This window comes from Panthera onca, chromosome B4, assembly GCF_046562875.1.
Source record: "Panthera onca isolate mPanOnc1 chromosome B4, mPanOnc1 haplotype 2, whole genome shotgun sequence".
In the NCBI taxonomy this organism is placed as follows: Eukaryota; Metazoa; Chordata; class Mammalia; order Carnivora; family Felidae; genus Panthera; species Panthera onca.
In genome coordinates this window covers 59,658,588-59,680,818 of record NC_138345.1, presented here as the reverse complement: position 1 = coordinate 59,680,818, position 22,231 = coordinate 59,658,588, and the positions used below count along the sequence as shown (strand labels likewise).

The window sequence follows — 22,231 nt, the reverse complement described above, 5'->3', positions numbered from 1 at the left end:
CATTTCAAAGTCCCAAAACTATGAGTATTTTGATAACCAAGAATACACTACGCCAACTCCATCTGAAAGAAAAAAAATGTAATCCTGCCTTTTTTTTTTTTTTTAATTTTTTTTAACGTTTATTTATTTTTGAGACAGAGAGAGACAGAGCATGAACGGGGGAGGGTCAGAGAGAGAGGGAGACACAGAATCTGAAACAGGCTCCAGGCTCTGAGCTGTCAGCACAGAGCCCGACGCGGGGCTCGAACTCACGGACCGCGAGATCATGACCTGAGCCGAAGTCGGACGCCCAACCGACTGAGCCACCCAGGTGCCCCGTAATCCTGCCTTTCTTGGTGACAAAAATTTCATAGAAGACAACAGGCCTCTAGATAAAGATTTTGGCAGAGTTACAGTTAAAATACTGCATTCCCTGGGTGCCTGAGTGGCTCAGTCGGTGAGGTGTCCTACTTCGGCCCAGGTCATAATCTCGCAGTTCGCGAGTTCAAGCCCCACATTGGGCTCTGTGCTGACAGCTCAGAGCCTGGAGCCTGCTTCGGATTCTGTGTCTCCCTCTCTCTCTGCCCCTCCCCTGCTCAAGTTCTGTCTGTCTTTCTCAAAAATAAATAAACATTAAAAAAAATTACAAAATAATGAACCTTGTCCACAGCAAACACAGGTACTTCATAAAAGTGCACATACAGACCTCTAGTTATTACATAAAACTGTCTTCTAGATGTGGAGATACTAACAGAAAGAAAGCCCTTCCCTCACCCCTCCTCTGCTCCCTCCACCATTTCAGTGACTAAGTAAGTACAGGACTACATCTAGCTCCAAGAAGTGGTTTAACAGACACTCCCAGAACAGCCCTTCCTAGAAACTAACAAAGGGCTTTTATAAAGGGATTATTTTACTACCTCTACTTTTAATATACTTTGGGCATTAGGAGTTGTTTCTCCTTTAACACACAGTATTATTAACTAAAATGCACCTACAGAACAATGATTAGACAATCTAAATTTGTCTAAAGACTCATGGGCACAGAACCCTTCTCTCCTCACTCCCCCCCCCCCCCCCCAGTTGAACAGTCACCACACTCTCTAGCACATCAGGTTCAACACGTCCATTCCCCAAATACAACCATTCCTGTAAATTAACAGAATAGTTAAAGGGGGTTGTTATTTTAATTCTCTACTTCTAACACGTTGTTCACTTTCAAACATCTAGAAGACTAGACATTTCAAGTAAGGATTTACCAAATTCGAACTTCTTAAATCTACCAAAGTGGTAGTTTTATATGGTTTCTTGTATACACAACTAGTTGGAGGTGACTACTCTAAAAAATGGGTAATGGCATCAGTAAGGAACCAAGAATTGGAAGGGTAGCAATATTACCAATTATGTGAAGACAAAAATTTCAAGTGATTGTAGGTGTTTTTAGAGCTCTGAGCTGGGAGTGGGGTAAATTGTAGAATCAAGAACTAACTAACTAAATGCAAATTTCATGAATAATTTTTCTTTGGAATTTTAAATTTACTAACTGAAATTTACTAGCTGAAAGTTCAGTAGAGAAACTTTGGAAGATTGGTTACCTCTTTGGACAGTTTGGTCCTGACCTGGGCAACTGCTCAGTTTTGAATTATTTGGCTATTGAGCAAGAAAAAGTAATTTTGTGAATTTGAAAGGGAGCCTGGAAACATGTTTTTCTCACTTTTATAGTTTTCCAATGTAGCCACAAAGATAATTAGACACAAGTTAACTAAGAATCTAAACGTAATTCTGTCTCTGTCTCTGTCTGTCAGTTGGTCTCGCGCGCACACACACACACACACACACACACACACACACACCCTGAGAAGAAAACACTTGAAATCTTTGAAAAAAAAGGCAGGTACATACAATAATGCACTGTTTGTTTATTGAGATATAATTGGCATACAACATTATATTGGTTTAAGATGTGCAACATAATGATTTGGAATTTGTATATATTGTGAAATGATCACCCCAGTAAGTCTAGTTAACATAAGTCACCATATTTTTTTGTTGTGATGAGAGCTTTTAAAGTCTACTCTCTTTGCAACCTGCAAGTATACAATACAGTATTGTGTCACTATGTTGTAAATGACTTATTTGTTTTAAAATAAAATAAAATACCTGCAAGTATACAATACAGTATTGTGTCACTATGTTGTAAATGACTTATTTGTTTTAAAATTGGAAGTTGGTACCTTTTGACTCCTTCACTTGTTTTGCCTAGCCTCAGCACCCTGCCTCTGACAACTACCAATCTGTTCTTTATATCTATGAGCTTGTTTTCTTTGTTTTGTTTTAGATTCCACATATATAAGAGATAATATGGTATTTGTCTTTTTTCTGTCTGATTTAGTTCCCTTCTCATAATGCCCTCAAAATCCATCTCCATGTTGTTACAAAAGGCAAGATTTCATTCTTTTTTATGGCTAACAAATATTCCACAGTGTGTGTGTGTGTGTGTGTGTGTGTGTGTGTGTGTGTATACCACATTTTATTTATCCATTCATCTGTTGATGGACACTTAAGTTATTTCCATACTTTGGCTCTTGTAAATGTTGCAATGAACATGAGGGTATGTATATCTTTTTGAGTTAGTGTTTTTGGTTCTTTGGATAAATACTCAGAAGTGGAAATGCTGGATTATACAATAGCTCTGTCTTTACTTTTTTGTGGAAACTCCATGCTGTTTTACATAGTGGCTGCACCAATATACATTCCTACCAGCAGTGCACAAGGGTGCCCTTTACTCCATGTCCTTGCCAACTCTTATTTCTTGTCTTTTTGAAGTAGCCATTCTAACAGGTGTTAGGTGATATCTCAGTGAACAATGCACTGTTTTGAAATACTCAACTTGGGTGAATTGCCTTGACAGTCCTCTACTTTTCTCCATGTAGATCTTATTGGTGAGTGTAAATTCATAAATGGCCCATGTTTACTCCAGTAATAAAGAATGTAACAGCATTTCCAGATTAAGTTTGTGACGTTCTCAGCAAACCAAGGTAGTGTGAGTCTGGAGGAAATCTCCTATAGACTGCTTTGAAAAGGATGTGTCACTAGCCCAGCCAGCTCTCCAAGGAGGCATGCCACACTAAATAGGACCAAGTAGCAGTGAAGGAAAGGTTACATGTTTTTGAGTGGCAAATTGTCAGGTTATTTCTTCCCATTTCCTATTCAAACTCACGTCCAGTGCTTCCTAAATAGCACAGAAACACTAGCCCTGTCTTCTCTAAGCTCAGCCAATGTGGGGTATGGGGCTAAGTAGAATGAGCTCATTCTCCAGGTTCCCTCCATTTGCATGCATATTTTATTGGGTCTTCAAAGAAGCAGCTCATGAAGAGCCATGCAAGTGTGTGTGCGTGTGTGTGTGTGTGTGTGTGTGTGTGTGTGTGTGACAGAGAGGAGAGAGAGAGAGAGAGAGAGAGATTCTATTTTGAGTGGTTTGTGCTCACTTAGGGTGAATGGGGTGTGATGTTTCATATTTATCCCACTCTGTGTTTCCCCATGGTTAGGTATTATTAGGTTTCAGAAGAAATGTAATGCCCAGTCTCTGATTTTGAGGGAGTTGGGAAATAAGTTGGGGAGATAAGCATCTATGTACAAAATAAAGAACAGCAAAAACCAGCTGTAATCATTATTGGGTAGTAAGTATTCTAGGGGTCTGAGGAGGAATTTTTTTTTTTTTTTTTTTTTTTTTGTGACGTGATTTAGTCATGAAGCCTTCTTGGAAGAATGAGGTTTATGTTTTAGAATTAAATTTCAATTAAGTTAGCATTTATTGAATATCTACTGTGGCAGTCTCAGTAATGGAACTAAATTGTGAATTATGAGTGAAAAAAACAGCCGGGTGTGATTGTTTTTGTATAGTTCAGGTAGAAGCATCTAAATGCTTTTTTCTAATTGTGTTCCACAAAACAACATTACGATGGCCATATTATTGTTATTCCCCCCCCCCCCCCCCCTTTTTAAAGCAAATATTTCTTAATTTTTGCTTGGTTCACTTGTGTTTTTCCTGTAGACTTCTCTACCTTCTCTAAGTGAAGATTTTGTGACGGCATTTATTCTTTCTCGAGCCCTGGCAAGTCCCTCACGGGTGATTCTTCAAGCAGTGTGAGTCAGCTGTCTTGGTAGCAATTGTTCTAACGAGCCGATAGTTCAACTTTGCAGTTTTGGGCTCTCGAAAAATAATCCCGTACCATTTACCGGATCATTAGCCTATCCAGAATTTCTGCCTCAAATACACTTTTATGTCTGTGGTGCCGAGGATTGCTTTCACCTTCTGCCTGGATTCAGTCACACAGAGTGGGAGCATCACGATGTGTGATCCTTAGAAGTGCAATCAAAACTGTGCATCAGTGGAACCAGCTCATATTTAGTGAAGTCACATCTGCTTTGTGTCTGTGTTTGTTCAGGGATAAAAGGAAAGAAGCACCAAGGCTCCTTTATGCTCTCATGTTTTCATCTAGCAGGCAGGGAGCGCGGGAGGTCTGTTGTTCGTCATTCCTGGATAAGATCAAAGCCCGCCTGTTCTGGCAAAGCCGTTGCTAATCTGCAGGCAGGATAGGCCTCTATGACCCTTGAGAACGTTTATAATGCTGCTACCTGGGAAACATCTCTTCCTGCTTGCGAAACAGTGTAGCTGAAAAAAGTTGCACCTACCATCTTTTGCCTGATTTTCACAGACAACTTATTCTGATAATTTATAAGTGAATAACATTTTGCCTGAAAATGATTTTTCTCCATACTCACATTTTCCTTTTGAAAGTAACCACTTTCTTAATAAAGCCAAGGAGATGGTAAGATACTCAAGAAAGAACATATTTCCTTTTGCTTTATTGCTTTTCTCATACTTTTTAGGCATCTCATGAATCGGACCCAGTAAACTGCAGGCTCCTGTGACTGTGTCCTATACTTCCTATTCGGTCAAAATAATTCATATTTAGGACAAAAAAAAATGTAGATTGTACCAAAGTTTGTGGGATTTTATTCAACATCCAGGAATGAATGTAACTAACATCATGCATTTCTTTTACTCAGTTATTCATGTGTGTGTTCACTCATGTAGGAAACATCCTTTGAGTGCTAAGTGCCAGGCACCCATCTCATGGTGCTGTGCAATGTAGGAAGGTAAAGCAACATAACAGAGTGTGGCTGGAAGGGGTTGCTGTTTTCGCAGTGGCAGGGAGGGCCTTGCTGATGTTCCAGCGGAGGCCTGAGTAGGAGAGAGAGTCAACTCTGCAGACATCATGGGGAAAAGGCAGAGGCAGAGGGAGCATCCAGGTCAGAGGTCCTGCGTAAGTGTCCGTAATAGCACGCAGGTGGGGGGACTGGGGTGAGCTAGTGAGTGGCCCCGAGGGTAGCAAATGAAGTCAGGAAGGTTGTCAGGGGTGGCAGAGGCCAGGGGCCTGTGTCTGGGTTTGAGCAGAAACGGACCGGACCTGACTTGTGTTTTAATAGACTCACTCCCGCTGCTGTGTGGAGAGTTAGTTAACAGGCAGAGGGGCGGGCATGGAAACACGGAGACGGGGTAGGAGGATTTCGCCATAGCCAGGGGAGAAATTATGGCAGTCTGAGTTAGGCTGAGAAGTCGGTGAGAAATCAGATTCTAGATATATTTTAAAGGTAGGCCTTACAGGGATTTTATTACGTGGAACTTGAGGTACAAGAGAGGGGATGCATACAAGGCTGGCTCTCGAGTTTGCAATCAAGGCGCCTGTTCAGCACTCTGCCTGTGTGATTTATGTTGTTGCGTGAGGAGCAGTTTGTTCTTTTTCATTACTGTTTTAGGATTCCGTTGTATGAACGTATCACAATTTATCCATTCTCTAATTGATGATCATTTGAGTAGTTTCCAGTTTGGGGACTACGATGAATAATACTGCTGTAAACATCCTTTACGTGTCTTTTGGTGGGCAAAAGCAGTTATATCCCTTGGGTAGAAGTGGAGTTGTGATTTTGTTCTTTCTGTCTTTCCACATCACTCTGGCACGCTTGCTTACATTGATGCTGGGAGCTCCTGTGGCTTCTTGCAGACCTGCTCTAGGAATTCTTCTCTACCTGAGCACACACTTGGGACTGACTCCCTTTTTCTGTTCCCTCTCCAGCATCTTGCAACAATCTTCTCTTTCTTCTGTTGATTAACAAGGCAGAGTTTAGCTCATGCCTGCCTATAACTCACTATGTTTATACAGTTACCAGCAGGGGAGCTTAACATGATTTACATTGGTACATTTCCTTACTGTAGTGGTTGCTACAGGTTTTTGAGGGGTCTACATCACCCCTCTCACAATGTGATAAAAGCTATAGGCCCTCTGATAGAAAATGCCCCTGTGAACACACACACTTTTTCTTATATTTTTTCTTACACTTTTGGGGGATTTGTGGTCCTCCAGGAAACTGTGGGTCCATGGTGCCTAGATTAAGACTCTTCTCTGTTTTGTAATGCCTTAAAAATGTGTCAGTACTTTCGTTTACCCTGACTCTTCAAGATCTTCTGCTCTGAGCTGTCCCTGTCAAAAGAAGTAGACATACAAATGACCATATATGCATAGATATAAAACTGATTAATACAGAGAGTCTAACCTATCTGGCAAAAGACATAAGAATTATTAGCAGTTAGAAAAGTCATTGTAATGACTGTGGAGTCCTCATTCTTTTCAGTTCTGTGACCATTTGAGAAGTTTCCTAACTGTGTCCTTCACCACTCTTGTTAAACTGCATGACTAGAGATTCAAAGAAATAAAATGCAGTTCAGCTGGACCCTCCCAGGCTGAGAGGGCCTTGCCTTGGCCTCAGGGACAGCTGGCATGCGGTTGGGATGTGCACGCCTCCTGTTCCCTCCCTTACCAGGAACCTGCTCCTCCTCAGCCTGGGTGCGTTTCCTGTCTCGTATTTTCTTAGTGGGTGAGTGGTTGGGTGCTACTGCATCAGAGTTCATGGAAAAGAATGGAAGAGAACATGTGTGCACTAAATGAAGCACACAATTAAATAGTCCATGATAAATTTGATCCTTTTCTTGGAAAAATGAACATTTTTTTCTTTAAAAACTTACTGGTTTGAGATGTTTTACAAAAGTAACAGGAAAGTACAAGGTGAAGATCATTTCCCTCCTGCAATGCCCATTGCCGCTCTGCACGGAGAGCCACTGTTACCCGTTTACCTTCCCAGGGTTTTTATCAAGCATGGAAAAGCACGTTGTGGATCTGTTTGTTTCTGCTGGACTGAGATCACATTACACCGTGCTGTGCGGCTTCTGTCTTCCACCTTGTAGGGTAGCACAGGCATGCTTTTGTGCATAGGCTGTGTTGGTGCTGGGTCAACTTCCTCTTATTTTGTCTTCCTTTTCTAATGCGCTGGTTTTCTTTTCCTTGTTTTTAAAGTAACAAGCTGGTACCCTAGCATTCAAAGTTGACCACACAGTACTTTTTTGTACCTGTGAACTCTTGGATTTTAACATATTTGATGTGCTTTAGTTCAATTCAGTCTTTAGTCTGGATGCTTCGATAGTCTCATCTTTGTTCGGTGTCAGCCTTCCCAAGTCTTTTTTGACGTGACTCAGTGGTCTGAGCTGAATTCCTCACTTTCACATATGAGAAGGTATTCTAGCCTATTCGTTTCCCCAGGTTAAAGTTAAATTTTGGAAACAAGGCTCAATTTTACTTTGTGCTTTGTTTAGGAAAATTTGTCTCACTAGGCTTAACCAGATCTATCTGCTGCAAGACTGGGTGTGCCTTATCAGTCAATCATCAAATATTTTTGAGAGCGGCCATGTGCGGGGAAGCCAGCTAAATCCTGTTATGGTAGCAAACAAGTCACCCCCGTCTTCTTGCTGCCGTACCCAGCAAACCAGAATGCAAACAACAAAAAGGAGTTCTTACTATTCCTTTAACATTTATCTTAAACTTTTTTTTTAATGTTTTTATTTATTTTTGAGACAGAGAGAGACAGAGTATGAGCAGGGGAGGGGTAGAGAGAGAGGGAGACACAGAATCCGAAGCAGGCTCCAGGCTCCGAGCTGTCAGCACAGAGCCCGATGCGGGGCTCGAACCCACGGACCGGACTGTGAGATCATGACCTGAGCTGAAGTTGGACGCTTAACCGACTGAGCCACCCAGGCGCCCCTGCTTTAACATTTATCTTAAGAATATTTTTGGGAAACCACCGATCCATGGAAAGGTATGCGATTGAAAGCCATATACAAATACAGTAATTTATTTACTTTTTTTTTTTAGTTTTATTGTACAATAATTTACTTACAATAAAATCCACCCATTTTAAGGGCTCAGTTCAGTGAGTTTTGGTACATGCCTACAGTCATGCAACCAACACTACAATCAGTCTTCCATTACCACAAAAAGTGTCCTCTCTTTGTAGTCATTCTTTGTCCCCACCCCATTTGCAAGGGACCCCTGATCTTCTTTTGGATGCTATAGTTTTGCCTTTTCTAGAATTTCTGATAAATGGAAATTTGTGTCTAGCTTCTTTCACTTAGTAGGATGCTTTTGAGACATCTCTGTGCTGTTGCATGTATCAGAAGTTTTTTGTTTTTTTTTGTGTTTTTTTTGTTTTTTGTTTTTTGCTGAGTAGTATTCCATTGTTGAGTTATACCATCACATTTACATTTACAGTTGGGTTGTCCCCCCTGCCCCCCACTTTTTGGGATGTTATGAATAATGCTGAGATGAGCATTGCATACAAGGCTTTGTGTGGACATATGTTTTAATTCCCTTGAGTAGATACCTGGGAATGGGGTATTTTAAGTATATGTTTAACTTTTCAAGAAATTACCAGTATGTTTTTCAAAGTATTTGAACTATTTTACATTCATCTCACAAATGAGGGTAAGAATGTATATGTGCATCAGATATCGGGGGTCCAGCTGCCCCACATCCTCTCCCACATGTGGTGTTGTTGTTCTTTTTAATTGTAGCCTTCTGAGCAGGCATGTAGTAATATGCATTGGGGTTTTGTTTATTTTTTTTAAGTTTATTTATTTATTTTGAAAGAGCACAGGAAAGTGCACGAGTGGGGGAGGGGCAGAGAGAGAGAGGGAGAGAGAGAATCCTAAGCAGGCTCCATGCAGTCCCAACGTGGGGCTTGATCTCATGAAACTCGAGATCATGACCTTAGCCAAAACCAAGAGTCGGACACTTAACTGACTGAGCCACCCAGGCACCCCTGTAACTGAGGTGTTAATTTGCATTTTCCTAATGACCAGAGATGTTGAGCATCTTTTCATGTGCTTGTTGGCCTTCCATATGTCTTTCCTTTGTGGTGTCTATTCATGTTTTATTGGGTTGTATGTGTTCTTTATTGAGTTGTAAGAGTACTTTCTATATTCTGAATCCAAGTCCACTGGTAGATGTATGTTATGCTTTTGCAACTTAGTTTTAAGTTCAAATTTTTAAAAAATTTTATTTATTTTTGAGAGAGGGAGAGAGAGAGAGAGAGAGAGAGAGAGACAGAATAAGCAGGGGAGAAGCAGAGAGTAAGGGAGACACAGAATTTGAAGCAGGATCCAGGCTCGGAGCTGTCAGTGCAGAGCCTGATGGGGGGCTTGAACTCACAAACTGTGAGATCATGACCTGGCCCAGAGTTGGACACTTAACTGACTGAGCCACCCAGGTGCCCCTTAAATTCAATTTTGATAAGAAATGTTCAATTCATCTAGATTTTTATTTGAAATTCAAAAGATATAATCTTATCTGAACAAAATCTAGTACATTTTAAGCACAATTTTATAATCATGCAAGGGAGAAAGGAAGAAAAGAGGAGTAATGAGAAAGTTCAGAGAAGAAATAAAGGAAATAATTGGAGAAAGAGTGAAATAAGAGAGTAAGAAGGAAAGAGTGAAATAAGAGAGTAAAAAGGAAGAAAATGATTAGGAAAAGGAAAGAACTTGATAAAACAAACAAACAAAAAAGATGGAACGAGAGATCCTAAGACATGGGGGAAGAGAACAACACACACACTTGAAGTTATGGTGGAAAAAGGAGAAATAGATATGAAAGGAGAAGACAAAAAAATGCAGGGAGAAGGAAACACCACAAGTGTTTCTTCTAGTTCCCTTGTCTTGCCTCCTGCATCAGCTAATGTGATAGCTCATCTCTTGCTTCCGACTTCTCATGTCCAGCCTGTTTTCTGGAAGTCTCACTTTTCCTCGAACCTCCCAATTCTTCAATATTTTGCTATTCCAGCTTCCAGACAAGCAAAATAGCTGGGTTGTGTGTGTCCCTTCCATCTCCAGAGTATAAAAGCACAGACCCTGAAGTTAGGTGTTTGGCTTTGAATCGTAGCTCTGCCATTTGCTAACTCTGTGATCCTGGGCAGCACCTAACTTCATGCTCCACTGTAGAGGGGGCATGGTAGCACCACCTGTCTCCAGTTTTTCTATGAAGATGAAAAAATCCATGGGAAGCTCTTACCATAGTGCTCGGTTATTGAATGTTAACTGCTAGTGGTGTGTGTGAGTGTGTGTGTGTGTGTGTGTGCGCACGTGCACACGTGTGTGTTGGGGGAGGAGGTATTTCTTGGTCATCATTCCTTCTACCTTTGGTTCTTTGTTCATCTTCTTTTAATCGGGGAGTACCTTACCAAATTAAAATATTTAAGTGACAGACTATCACAACAAACATCATGCTTCTGGAACTCCAAGATATAAACACAACTGTGTTTACACATCTGGAATGTAAAGTTGGAAATAATAATAATGAATATTTATATAGTGCTTTAACTTGGAGCATTTTACCCTAATACTGACAGATATTTAGTACATGACTTACAGGATCCAGGGCCAGAATTTCCTGGCCTCTGTAATAGGGAGAAGCCCAACAAAACCATGGTGTGATAAACGTAGCTGAGCAAAGTGAGAGGTCCAGGATTTTTATCCATAAATACTGGACATGAACCCTACCCTTTCATGCCAGTCACCCCTGCCACAATTGCCATCATATTAAACAGAAGGTAGTATTTGGAAGGGGATCCCTCCTGATGCAAGATCTCTTCTGTAGCATTTCTCATCTGCCTCTGCCTGGACGTTATTATAAAAGTTTACATGCCTATGATTAATTTGTGTTTTTTAGACTTTTCTGATTGCTAGCAATATTTTCCTTACACTTACTTTTTAAAAAAATGTTTATTTATTTATTTTGAGAGAGAGCTAGAGAGAGCAAGATCAGGATAGAGTCAGAGAGAGAGGGAGACAGAGAATCCCAAGCAGACTCTGTCAGCGCAGAGCCCCACGCGGAGCTCGATTTCACGAACCAAGAGATCATGACCTGAGACAGAATCAGGAGCTGGAGGCTTAACCAACTTAGCCACCCAGGCGTGCCTCCCTACACTTATAAATATACTTACACATTTAGAAATTTTGCTTTGGTTCTGGATCAATATGGAGAAAAAGATCTTCCTTCTTTTACATGTAGACCATCAGCTGTAAAAGTGAGATTATGCCTACTCTTTGTTTTCTCTCTTAGACAACATTTCCTAGTTCCTACTATTGTCCTCAGAGGACATGACTTCTGTATTTTGCTTGCCTTCCCATTTGCCTAACTTTGGATACAGGTAATTTGTTACACATTTTAAGTGGCATCTATAATTCAGCCTAATATTCTGTCTGAGTACAATTGAGCCCAACAATGTTCCTACTTCCTCTGGTTGCAATCCCATTCGTCTGTAAGTCAGCTTAAAATGGCTGCATCAGCTTTCAGCCGCTACATCACCGTGTTCATTTGCTGTATTTGGATTGATCATATACTTTATCATGTAAGCTTTGAGACACTTTGCTATCAGGCACTAAGCTATCAGGACACTTTGAGAGTGCAAGGGCACACAATTAATAATTAGGCTCAGGCAACAGGCATAAACCAGAGTTGTCTTGGGTGGGGATGTATGGTCACTGTAATTATATTCTTGAACTGAAGCCTCAGGTCTAGGGCTTTGTTTGTTTTTTGTTTTTTTTTCCTGCTAATAATGCTTTGGCTCCCTTCTATCATGCACTTAAGCAGTTGAAGGTTTTTGAACATAAATGCAAAACTTTATACTTAGGCTTGTTTACAGTTTAATTGTGTTGATGTTTGCCCTTGTAGAGATGATAAAATCTAGATTTCTATCTGTCAAACTAGCTATTGCTTCCCAATCTGCATCATCTGAAAATCTGATAAACTTTCCTGTATATTCTTCCCAGCCATTGGTAATGACAAAGGTGCCTTCCTCAAGCCTGTAGCATCAATCCACCTCAACCTCAGGTAGCTATCAGGCTCCAGCCCTAAACTGAGAGCCAAGATCTTAGCTGTTCTCTTCTCAGGTATTTGCATGTTAATACGAGACAAAAAAGACCGTTAAACCTTTCAGAACAGAAAGAATAGATTCTAATGGTTGTTTCTCTGGTATCTTGGCAGGAGTTTCCTTCTACAGATTCTGAGCATTTTCCATATACCAGATAATAGGCGCTGAATGCGGTTAGATGCAAACATAGTAACTAATACAGGATAGGTGCTCTAGTAAAGGCAGAGGTTAAGCAGAGTGGAGGTAAAAAAGAGGAAGACAGGGGCATCTGCCTGTTGTAATTGCTTATATAAAAATTTGAAATGGCAATTAATAAAAGGATAGTTTTTGTGGATTTCAGAAGCCATTCATAGAGCAAAAAAACATTCCTTTGGTGGTCTCCTCTCCTCTTGACCACAGGATTTCTTTCTGTCTGTCTCTCTCCTTATTATATATACAATATATTCATTATAAGTACATCATATATCTATACAATGTAGATATTATACATTTGTATTAACTTATATAATATGTATACATGTAATTTGTATTTATAGAATGCATATGGATACAAATATAATGCATTTGTATATATATAATATATATATTTTTGAATTTTCAGTTGTTAACTTTAACTTGTGCACATATGTACTCCTTTAGAATATTGACTTTAAATACTTTTTGTTAAATTAAAAATAGACCTACCCTATGACCCAGCAATAGCACTGCTAGGAATTTACCCAAGGGATACAGGAGTACTGATGCATAGGGGCACTTGTACCCCTATGTTTATAGCAGCACTCTCAACAATAGCCAAATTATGGAAAGAGCCTAAATGTCCATCAACTGATGAATGGATAAAGAAATTGTGGTTTATATACACAATGGAGTACTACGTGGCAATGAGAAAGAATGAAATACGGCCCTTTGTAGCAACGTGGATGGAACTGGAGAGTGTGATGCTAAGTGAAATAAGCCATACAGAGAAAGGCAGATACCATATGTTTTCACTCTTATGTGGATCCTGAGAAACTTAACAGAAACCCATGGGGGAGGGGAAGGACAAAAAAAAAAAAAAAGAAGTTAGAGTGGGAGAGAGCCAAAGCATAAGAGACTCTTCAAAACTGAGAACAAACTGAGGGTTGATGGGGGGTGGGAGGGAAGGAAGGGTGGGTGATGGGTATCGAGGAGGGCACCTTTTGGGATGAGCACTGGGTGTTGTATGGAAACCAATTTGACAATAAATTTCATATATTGAAAAAAAAAACTAAATGAAGATAGAGTTGAGCAAAACAGTTTGCTCGAGCTTCAAAATAAAAGGCACAACTAATAACATGTTGATGCACCTACAAAGTTTGAACACCAGTGCTATTTTATTGAACAGCAGAAGTTCAAAGAATAAAGATCATGAGAACTTCAGTGTCACTCAAATACTCCATCTAATTTGGAACTTTTAAAAGCATATGTCCCTTTAAAAAAAAGTCTCTCTCTCTTAAAAACTGAGAACTGAGGGTTGATGGGGGGTGGGAGGGATGGGAGGGTGGGTGATGGTGATGGGTACTGAGGAGGGCACCTTTTGGGATGAGCACTGGGTGTTGTATGGAAACCAATTTGACAATAAATTTCACATATTGAAAAAAAAAAGAAAAAAAAAAAGAAAAAAAATACTTTTTGTTGCATCTGTCAGTGAGAAATACATTTTACATTGTAAGCCAGCACATACACGTGCGCACACACACACACACACACTCACACACACGTACACACACACACACAACAGAAACAAGTTCCTCAAAAGAATACTTGCTATTTACAGTGTCCTTCCCTTCCCTTCCCTTCCCTTCCCTTCCCTTCCCTTCCCTTCCCTTCCCTTCCCTTCCTTTCCCCTCCTCTTCCCTTCCCTTCCCTCCCTTCCCTTCTGTTCGCTTCCCTTCCCGTTCCTTTCCCTTCCTTTCCCTTCCTTTCCCTTCCTTTCCCTTCCTTTCCCTTCCTTTCCCTTCCCTTCCCTTCCCTTCCCTTCCCTTCCCTTCCCTTCCCTTCCCTTCCTGTTCCCTTGCCTTCCTGTTCCCCTCCCTTCCCGTTCCCTTCCTGTTCCCTTCCTGTTCCATTCCATCTCACTTCATTCAAAAAGAGCTGATTGAAGCCATATAAATTGATTTCAAACCTGGTTTGCACAATTACAGTTTGTAAAACACTGTTGTAAACTTATTGTCCATTCTTGTCTCCTAAATTGTCTATAGAAGTAGATGCTTTTATCATGGTAGTAATCAATAGAAAGTTGGTCTCACTTGGGCATAAATCAGCAATGATAATGATGACTAGGACTCCATCTGTTTGTTCATATGGACAAATCACTGCCCACAAAAGACCTAGTACAATGAACTGATTTTGTTTTAGGTTTTTCCATATGAGAATAGCAGTTAATTCAGTACCTAGACAACAAACAGCAAGCAAATTCTTTCATCTTTTTTTAAAATAATTTTTTTGGTACTTCTAGAAGTTCAGTATCTCTTGGAATATGGAACCAGGGAAAGCTAGACTATCATATTTTGTGTTTGGAGAAATACAGAGTGCCTTCTGTTACATTGTGGTGGGCTTTGGAGACAGATTGGTGTGGATTAAGTCTAAAAACTAGTTTTGAGACTTGAGGATAGACACCTAAAATGTGCCAAGTTTTTCTTCATTCATAAAACTAATGTTTACCTCAAAAGGTTTTTAGGAGAATTAGGGGTGCCTGGGTGGCTCAGTCAGTTAAGCATCTGACTCTTGATTTTGACTCAGGGCCTGATCTCACGGTGGTGAGATGAGCCCTGCATAGGGCTCTGTGCTGACAGTGTCGAACCTGCTCTGGATTCACTCTCTGCCCCCCCCCATGCTTGCATGTGCACGCAGGGGTGCTCTCTCTCTCTCTCTCTCAAAATAAATAAATAAACCTTATGATTATTTTTTTTTAAGTTTATCTATTTATTTTGAGAGAGAGAGAGAGAGAGCAGGGGCAGAGAGAGAGAGAGAGAGATGGAGAGAGAGACTCTCAAGCAGGCTCCTCACTGTCAACGCAGAGCCCCATGTGGGGCTCGATCCCATGAACCATGAGATAATGACCTGAGCCTAAATCAAGAGTCAGGTGCTTAACCGACTGAGCCACCCAAGCATCCCTACAGGCGTGAGGAAGTCATCTTTGTCATTACCAATGGCTGGGAAGAATATACAAGAAAGTTTATCAGATTTTCAGATGATGCAGATTGGGAACCAATAGCTAATTAGGAGAATTAGGAGAATTAAATGAGGAAACATATGAGATAACCTCTGATATATAAGAGGTACTATAGAAATATACACATAAATAATAATACAAATAAACATATAAAACTTTATATATAAAACTATTGTATATATCTATTTGTATTCTATTTGCATATACATATACACACATTTATGTATGTATAAATTCACTTCTGTTTTTTTTCAGACTTAATATTCGTGTAATTCGGTTCATAAACTTGCATTTAGATTTCTGAGTCAGTCTGTTTTTGACAGTCTTGATTATCAGTGTTAATATGACACTTTGAGAATGGGATAATTGATTTAAAATTAAACATTATGATATTCTGATAGAAATTCCACTTATTTGTAGTATAATGGTTTACTTAGTGTTAAAATTTAAGCCTTGACTAGAACGAAAGTTAGCATTGATGCATTTGAATTTTATTTTTTCCCCACTCCAAATGAAGCAACTTAGCAGTTTCATTTGTTTTTGTGTATTTACCCATTAATGTATGAATCAAGTGATTAATGTTTTTGAGGCTAACATCCCTATTGATGTTTTAACAATTATTTAATTACATATGCCTAGATGGCATATTTCCGTGTTCATTAGTTTCTTTTGAAGTATTACAACTGTTGTAAACATACTTATATATCTTCATAACATTTCTCTAGACATTGTATTATGTTGTAAGACTGCGGTAAGAAGGAGACTGAGACACATCTCACTCTCTGACCACTGCACATACTTGCTAAATACATTAATAAATGCTTTAACAAGTCAACCTTTAATTGGCTGGAATCACATCTATTGTGAAGAAGTATTCTTAGCATTTGGTAATAAGAATGGAATTTTTTGAGGACATTGTATGTAATAATTAAACCAAAGATGAGCTAGAGATGTCAGATGGATTCTGTCTTCACATACTTAGGGCTATTGTGTTGAAGCCATATTAGATTTGTTCTTTTTCTTTTTAAATTTTTTTAACGTTTATTCATTTTTGAGAGACAGAGAGAGACAGAGCACGAGTTGGGGAGGGGCAGAGAGAGAGGGAGACACAGAATCCGAAACAGGCTCCAGGCTCTGAGCCATCAGCACAGAGCCTGATGCAGGGCTCAAACTCACGAACCGTGAGATCATGACCTGAGCCGAAGTCGGATGCTTACCAGACTGAGCCACCCAGGCACCCCAGATTAGATTTGTTCTAATTGGCTTCAAAGTGTATGTGTACAATTATAACAGCTTTTCAAGTGAGACAAATTTTGCCTCTGTATGACAAACCTGCTACTGAATGGTGTCATCACACGGTGAGACAGACATTGAATTGGGTTCAGATGGTCTCCAAATTCCAGCTTGATTCCTTACCAACTTTGTAGTCTTAAGAAAAACCTTAGGATGTGTGTTCAACCACACATAGGATGCTTGGACGCCTTCCCTGGTGACTGTTTGGCCTCTTGGTGGTAGGGATGGTGAGACCACACTTGGTTTGCTCATTACAGTTTGCTCAGTTTCCCTCTCTGGGATTGGGGAGAAACAATCCAGGTTAACTCTCAGTGTCTCAAATAATCTTTACCACCGATGTTTAGGACTCTGTATAGTGTACAAAGTGTGGGCGAACTTGTTCACATTTATAATTTATTTTGATCTAGACATTTTATCATGAATGACCTAGGTAAATCACTCTGAGTTTTTGCTTCTTTATCTGAGAGAAGGAAAAGGTCAGATTTTATCTGAAGCCCCTTGGAGTACTGACATTTCAGCAGTGTACAAGCCTTCAACTTCAAAAGGCTGTCTCTCTCTCTCTTCAGCAGTAAAATAGCTGACTTTTGCCTAGAGGAAGTTATTCTGCATTTTCATGGTTGTCCATCCAGGTATTGCGATAAACTTTAATGTTTGCTAACACCTCTAATAAATTTTCTCTGGCCTTCCTAACGTTCTAGAGTATACTTTCTCTCTTACATACCTTCTCTACACTTGGGTTAGGCCATGATCAAGGGAGGTAGATGCTTGGTTTGAAATTTCCCACTCCTAAGCAAAACAAAACAACACTCCTTTTAAAAACACACTCTAAGCATAATTTTGTACAAACACTGTATTTATACAAACACATAATTTTGTACAAACACTGTTACAATTTTCTAACATTGTAAGAGAAACTGAAAGACAAAAGAAAGCTATAGTTAAATTTTCAGCTAATGAATGTGTACCTGTCTTCCGACCAACTCTGAATTCTAATTACTAGCGTCCAATGGCCCCTTGTGTGCCTCTCCTGTACCCTAGGGAGAGTTTTCTTACTACTTTCAATTTTATCATTGGGCAGGTCCCATAATATTCATTGCACTCTGTTGCATCCTGTTTATATCATAAAGAGAAAAAGGAAAGCTCTAGAGCCCTCCCTCCCCACCTTTCTCCACGTGGAAATAATAAACCCCTTGGCAACCATGTTCCCTGTAATCAGTATGAGGTAATTTTACAAGCTGCCATGAAAGAGCCATTTGTTGAATGCCTGCTTTGTGATAGGCATTTGCTGATGGTTTAATATGTCTTGCGTCATTTAAATCTTACAACATGTTTCAGAGGGAAGAGAAATGAAACAAAGTTTTCTTTCCACTATTACCAAAGGAAGTTGCTGGCCATTACATAACTTAAACTTTGCCTTTAGGAGCCCCAAATGGAGTACTATAGATAGTTTCTGGCGGGTGCAGAAACTGCCTTAGGTACCAATATTTTAGAAAGTGCTTTTACAGGTACAAAGCAAAACATTTCAAAGCTATTTAGATAGGTGTTGTAAGTGGAGGTTTAGACCGTTTTCCTGCAAGATTTACGTGGAATCGTGTGGGAAAGTTACTTTTTTGGTATCCACGTTATGTGCTCCATGCTTTGAATGGCTTCCATATTTTGTAGTGGAGAAACCGCTAGAATTTATAAGCATCCTAATGCTGCCGGATCTTTCAGTTTATTTTTTTTTTAATTTTTTTTTTAACGTTTATTTATTTTTGAGACAGAGAGAGACAGAGCATGAACAGGGGAGGGGCAGAGAGAGAGGGAGACACAGAATCTGAAACAGGCTCCAGGCTCTGAGCTGTCAGCACAGAGCCCGACTCGGGTCTCGAACTCACAGACCGTGAGACCATGACCTGAGCCGAAGTCAGACGTTTAACCGACCGAGCCACCCAGGTGCCCCCGGATCTTTCAGTTTAAAGTGAACACTTCTGGGGTGTTTAATTTCCTTCTTCCAGAGTTGTAAAAAAAAAAAAAAGTTCTAATTCTAAGGCATTGTCCTTATAATATTGCCTAACTGAATATATCATGATTTGTTGGAATACTAACGTTTCCTGAACTGTATAATTTTGCAAAATTATTGGCCTTAGGTCTTCAGGTTAAGCTTCTTAAAAAATTTAACTCAGATGACTTCCTTTTATTTGTGCTTTTAGTGTTTGCTCCATGAGGCAAAACTTTCCCTTTTAAAAATTATTCCTTGAGTCTCGAAATGCTGAAGTGAATGTTGTCAACTAATTCCCAAACGACACTGAGCCACTTTTTAATTGGAAAACCCCCAGAAAACTTTTTCTTATGTACGTTTGAATTTAGAGAATGAGCAGACCAAGGAATACTAGAGGGCAGGGTGTGGAGGGGGCAGATGAGAGAGGGCGGCTCTGAAATAGCGGGATTCCTATCCTGGAGGAGGAAGAGTGTGGGAGGTCTGTTCAAAGGCTCCGCCCTTGCTGGTGGTAGGGCTTATACCTGCATACGTTAAGAGGCATTGCATGATAATACGGGTTACCTCCTCTGCTCACTGCCGTCCTATTTCAGGGAGTTCAAGGATTTTATACAATCACACACTGTGGCAGCTCTTAAACCACAGGTGCATACACTTGTGAGTTGAGCATTTCTGGTTTGTGTTCAGGTTTAGTCCGAGACCTGTACTTCTTGTTGCTCTTTGCTGGGAGCTCTGTGAGGGTTTAGTCATCTCTTAATCTCGGCGAAGCTGTTGCTGAATGAATGAAGCAATGAAGCAATATTAATAATAATATCTTACATTTATAAGAAGGCTTTAAAATTCACAGAGTGCTTTCACACGGATTTTCTTTCTGTGACTCTCAGCAGTCCTGTGAATTAGGTGTGGCACATATCATTAACACTTTTATTATGCAATCAATTTAGAATCGGACAAAATATGTGACTAGCCCAAGACCAGTAGATTTTTTATGTTTCCTAAAAGAGGAAGAGAGAATTAAACACACACACACACACACACACACCCATCACGATCACTATCACCACCATCAACAAGAAAAGCATTTGTACAGAAGTCTGTGTATGCCCTACATTCTTTCCCATCAACCAAAATAGTCCTGAGATACTAGTTCCCACACAGAAACAGATTGGTTATTTATTTACTGTAGTATGAAATGAGATGTGATCCGTGGGAGGCTGCTGAGGATGACCACGGAACCAAAGCCCTGAAAGAGGAAAGAGCTTCGGAAATCAGAGCGTTTGAAGTTGCATCTCAGACACAGTGGGTGGCAGCTCGTTCATCTGGCCACCTTCACTTTCTCTCCTTCTCACCTCTCCCCACCCCACATCTCATAGGTTATTAAGCTTGTTGCTTCTGCTGCTTTCTCTGAAGCTGTGGCTATCCCCCAGCTACCATGCAGCCCAAATTCAGATCCTTGCTGGCTCCCAGAGCGCTGGCAGGGAGCTTTCTGCTGGTCTCCTCGCCTCTTGTTCACATCATCTTTCACATGCTGTAAGAGCTTAAAATCCTGTAAGAGTTTGACATTTTCCAGGGGATAAAGTCCATTCTCCTCATCCAGCACATAGGACTCCACAGACCATGACTTCACCAAACGCTCCATTCTCATTTCACAGCCTGGGCTGTGGTTTTCCTGTATACTTAGCAGGTCCTTTGGCACTCTCCTTCTCTGTCTTTGTACTGGCAGTTGGCTCTGTTTGGCATGCCCCCCACACCCGTGCATTTGAGCCCTCTTGCCGCTGTGCTGAATTGATGTTGGTTCTTTCAACCATGCCTTGCGTCTTCTCCTTTGGGTGGACTGTCCTGACCTCCTTGGTGAGGTTGGCCACGTGCAACTTTGTGCCTCATGGTACCTTCTCTTGAGCTCCATTGTGAAACTTCCAACACATGGTAGACGCCTGTCTCATCCACGAGACTGTGAATGTTTGGGGACAGGACCTGATTCTTAGCACCTAGCAACACAGGCAGACCAGTAAACATGGTTTGGCTGAATGTTTGGCTTCATTTCACAATAACCTCAGCCACAACAATCAGGACCACGGCACACACAGTCTGTTTGCTAATTACCCAAAGATACCGCTAATTAGGAATGCTACTGAAGTGATCTAGAATTTAGTGAAAATATTTTTTTCACTCAGAGGACCATTTCCTAATGAACTTAATTAGGAATCTGAAGTAATGGAGAGGAACATAATTTTTCTCTTTTCATGCATGGGTGGAATCAGAAGTACAGACTGCAGATTATGGAGTCAGTTCCACTTGAATATGGATTTGTGTCTACATTGTAAAAGACAATGTAGAATTCAGTCACTTGCCTACTACAGGATAGTCCGAATAGTCTGCTGCATTAAATTGGGAACATTGTTTTTGTGGTAACTGTGAACAGCCTCCATACTGGTGCTTGAAAAAAATTGTATATTCTCTTTGTAGTTACAAATATGTGGAGAATATATTTTTAGGGCTTATAAAATATGTTGCCAAGGGAAACAGTTTTCAGGTCTAGTTATTTGGTGTTCATACACATGTACCAAGTGGTAATATCTGTATCATACTGTAATTGTGATGGTCTCTCAGCCTACTTTTAGTGGTGCCTTTTAGAAGGTGTCTGTTTCCTGTTATGTATAAGATATTTCCTCATCCACATCAGTAACTTTTACACGAGAAAATTAACAATTAGTTTTCTGTAGCCTGTTTGTATATGGAAGGTGAGGACAATCAGTAGAATTTGTGTTTATGATTAAAAGCTCTAGAAAAAGTCATTATGTTTTAATGTTTATTTATTTATTTTGAGAGACAGAGAGAGAGAGAGAGAGAGAGAGAGAGAGAGAGAATCCCAAGCAGCCCCACTTTCAGTATGGAGCCTGATGTGGGACTCTATCCCACAAACCTTTGTGAGATCATGACCTGAGCCGAAATCAGGAGTTGGATGCTTAACCAACTGAACCACCCAGGCGCCCCTACCTACAGTCATATTTCTTTTTTTTTTTTATTTTTTTAATTTTTTTATTTATTTTTTAATATATGAAATTTACTGTCAAATTGGTTTCCATCCTACAGTCATATTTCTTGATAATTTATGCCAGTAGAACTATAAGAGAGATTTGAAAAGAGATCAAGTCCATTATTTAATTTTATAATTATTTTATTTTATTTTTTTAAATATATGAAATTTATTGTTAAATTGGTTTCCATACAACACCCAGTGCTCATCCCAAAAGGTGCCCTCCTCAATACCCATCACCCACCCTTCCCTCCCTCCCACCCCCCGTCAGCCCTCAGTTTGTTCTCAGTTTTTAAGAGTCTCTTATGCTTTGGCTCTCTCCCACTCTTACCTCTTTTTTTTTTTTTCCTTCCCCTCCCCCATGGGTTCCTGTTAAGTTTCTCAGGATCCACATAAGAGTGAACACATATGGTATCTGTCTTTCTCTGTATGG

General features: G+C 40.1%; 1 protein-coding gene across 4 annotated transcripts in view; it reads left to right on the top strand.

The window, feature by feature from the left end:
- ITPR2 (inositol 1,4,5-trisphosphate receptor type 2) overlaps window positions 1–22,231 on the top strand; it is a 489,660-nt gene that overhangs the window by 74,046 nt on the left and 393,383 nt on the right. The window contains exon 2 of one of the 4 annotated variants that reach the window (XM_060658097.3): window positions 4,031–4,122. The exons of the other annotated variants lie outside the window; for them this stretch is intronic. The gene's annotated coding sequence lies outside the window, so the exon portion shown is untranslated. The remainder of the gene's footprint in view (window positions 1–4,030; window positions 4,123–22,231) is intronic. 4 annotated transcript variants of the gene reach the window in all.